The sequence below is a fragment of the Miscanthus floridulus genome, chromosome 5 (genome assembly GCF_019320115.1).
Source record: "Miscanthus floridulus cultivar M001 chromosome 5, ASM1932011v1, whole genome shotgun sequence".
NCBI lineage: Eukaryota > Viridiplantae > Streptophyta > Magnoliopsida > Poales > Poaceae > Miscanthus > Miscanthus floridulus.
The window spans coordinates 98,740,350-98,744,131 of record NC_089584.1 but is presented as its reverse complement, the minus strand read 5'-3'; positions in this window follow the sequence as shown (position 1 = coordinate 98,744,131).

Here is a 3,782-nt window from a genome sequence, read left to right as displayed (position 1 = left end):
CTCCCCTTCTGGAATCTCCCTGGCTTGAATATAGAAAACCTGCCCTGTCTTATTTTCATATTTGCCCTTCTAAGCATTTTGGTTGTTGTTCTTGTTTTGAGCTTGACCCTGTTGTTGATTTCTAGGAGCCTTCTAAAAATTTTGATTATACTACTTAGGATACAGATATTCTCTAGAGAAATGACTGGACTTCCCACAATTGAAACATGGGTAATTGTGGCCTTGGGGTGTTGGAGCACGAACACCAGGAACATTTGTCTATTGAGAGTTCTGGTAAGTTGTAGCTGGACTGACATTAGGATGTTGCCCGGCTTGGAACTACGGTGGACGATAAGGAGGATGATAGTGATTCACTGGATGATAGATTATCTTCTATCTCTTTTGATTACCACTAAAAGATCTAGATGGCACACTCTTTTTCTTCTTAATCTCCTTATGTTGCCGATATTTCTCCTCTGAAGCAATAGCAATGTTAACTACCTCGTGATAAGTGACATTGGTGTAGGTAGTCATCATGGTCTAAAGTTTGGTATTAAGACCTCGCATGAACCACTTCTTCTTGGCATTTGTGTTAACATGCTCAGGTGCGTACTGTGAAAGGTGATTGAACTTGCCCACATACTGCATGACTGTTTGATCGCCTTGCTTCAAAGCAAGAAACTCATCAAGCTTCATGGCCATAACTCCCTCTAGAATATAATGGGCACAGGAAGCAGTGTGGAACTCTGCCCAAGTTAACTAAATACCAGCTAGTTGCATGGCCATAAGGTTTGCCCACCAAGCACCTGCTGTACCTCTAAGCTGTTGAGCAGCAAAAACAGGCTTCTGAAACTCTGTGCATGGAATCAGGTCAAACTTCTGCTCCATGGTACGAAGCCAATCATCAGCTTCCAGTGGTTCGTCAGCCTTGGTAAACACTAGTGGTCATGTATCAGTGAAATCAACATACATAGCTTCTTGCCTGTGATGATTGCGACCATGGTTCCCTTGCATCATATTCTGATTACTTTGAGCTAACTCCTGAAGCAATCGAGCATTATCGATGGTCACAATGACTAGCGCTGCAATAGCATCAGCCAAATTTGGCGGGACTGGTGGTGGATTAGGAATACCATCCTCATCTTGTGAAGTATCAGGAATAGTCGAACCCTAAGTACGACGCATCTGTTCATGATAAACCAAACTTTACTCACAAGCTTTTATTGAACTATTAAAAGAGCTGACTACAAACACATTACACTGGTTTCACATATTTAAACACAAGTTCGAACTTAAGCAAGACTACCCAACTTAACTAGAACTCACTATTTTACAACTCTACTCTTCTCCTCAATCACCTCAAACCTCATGATCGGTATCCATTCCAGAAACATCTCCGCCTTCATTATGACTTTCATCGACCATCACTAATTCTTCTGGATCTTCTTCTTCTTCCTCTTCAAGTTCATCATCATCAGCAATGATGACACCAGGGTCTATTACATCTGCCTGAGGTTCATGATTTGGATCCAAAAGCTTGTTCAGCCTATGGACTTCTTCATGCAGATTGGTAGAATATTCTTCTAAGTCTTCTACATAGAACTCTAACTCATGAGCTCGGGCTCTAGCTACATCTTCTCTATGCCAAGCTTCATTTCTTCCTTCCACCATACGAACTAACATATGCTCATAGTTCTTATGAGCGGTGGTAAGACACCTCAATTGATCCTGTAATTTGCCCACCTAGATGACATCCAAGGCCCTATCTCTAGTAGCCTGTGCTAACTCTACTGAAAGCCTTTGTATCTCAACTAGGGGATCAGGCCTAAAGCTGCTACTGCTAGCACCATCACTCCTAGGGGCAAGCTGGTGATGAGGAACTCCTTTAGGTCCAACGGACTTATGGGGTGTTACCTTGGTATGAGCCATACTGTAGGAAGCAAGATTTCAAAACAGTAAGACGATCTGATAACAGTCTCAAGAGCAACAAGAATGGATTACACAACTCAACCCAGACTCAGAGGTAAAGGAAGTAACAAGTGGATTAATCATGATGCATGAATTGTTCTTACGAACAAAAACATCAAAGCTCGTAAATAATAGTTGTTATTTATATAGGGCATAATAAGATTACTACTCCACCACACAAAGCCTTTTTAATCAAATAAGGAATAGCGAGAATGAAATAAGATAAGCCAGAAGCAATTTGGACCAAATTAACAGGTTAAATTTATTTGTCCAAATCATTTTGAAGTTTTTGTAAAACAATACTACAAGGACTTTGTAACGATCGCTCTAATACCATTCAATTGGAGAACCTCCTAAATTATAGGGCCCACATGCACCTATCACTGTCCAATGACCTCTGACGACTATGCATATGTTCCCGGTAACTTAAGAAGACTGTCGGGTGTCCACGGGGAACCCCGAATCATCCACGATTTCCGAGCAGGATCCCATTACAGAGTCATTGCAGTATTACAATATTTATTCAAATATCTACATCAGAGTAAAATAGCGGAAGTCTTATAATAACTTAGTTTACAAACCAGTTGTTTCAAACCTTACAGACTAAGTTCGATAATTATTACAAACCATAGTAGTGGAGTGGCATTAGTAACATAATACAAAACACACAATATAAGTACCCTGCCCAAGGGTCACACATTCACTTATCATCATCGATTTGAACAACAGTCATGCAACACAGTCCAAGACAGACCTACGCATGAGGCTCACCTGCAACAAAGGTCAACGAACCCTGAGTACAAAAGTACTCAACAAGACTTAACCGAAATAAAAATTGATAAGACTCAGGAATGCACGCTCAGGGATTCAAAGTAAGGCTTTAGCAATAAACAAGGTTCTTTTACGTAAAAGCTTTCTAACAAGATTCTTTCTTGCAACATTTGTATCTCCATATCAATCATATATAAAGCTGACATGATCCATACTGAGATCATGAAACCTCATATTAAACTCTTTCTCAAAACTTCCTCAAGTTTCAGTTATTAACTACGATGATGAACAGTGAGTTGAGTCTCCATAACCGAGGAGCAACGATGATTCAAACCGATTATAACCCAGCTGGGGATTCCCAACCACACGACATATGTAGATCCCTGACCTACATATACCAACCTACCCTTAGATCCTCTAAAACAAAAACAGGTCCGCGCCACCCGAGAATACAGTACTCCACCAATCCAGCCCATTGCCACATGGGTACATGCTACTTCCGCCATCTCTCCACTCTTAGTGCGCAAGTACCCATTCTCATAATAGAATAGCCAAGTTAAGGCTTACCAGAGTATGTGGCTAGTACTACAAAGTCTCACCTCATGCAATTCAACAACGGACGGTTCTTAATCGACACAGGTGGAAAGAACCCGCTCATAAGACCTCCATGTCCTGTGGCTCTCACACACCGAGTCTGCCCGTTCTAGATTTATTACTCCACATGTTCATATCTCATGATAACATAAGTAACCAATCATATCAAAATCCCATGTAATATCTCACAGATGACAGGTAATCACCCGACTTTTATCGGTCTAAGCATGGCTAAGCATAATTAGGCATTCTCGAATTGAAACTGATAACAAGGTTGATATGGAAAAACAAGATCAGCAATGCACCAATTAGGTTTTCACTCAACTCCTAATCACTTAATGCAGTATTGAAAAGCAAAAACGATATAAATTTGTAAAACACAAGGTAGGTTTAAATACATCCGGGGCTTGCCTTGATTGATGGAAAAGTCAGGTTCTGGAGACGTTCCACAATTATCAAACCCGACCTCA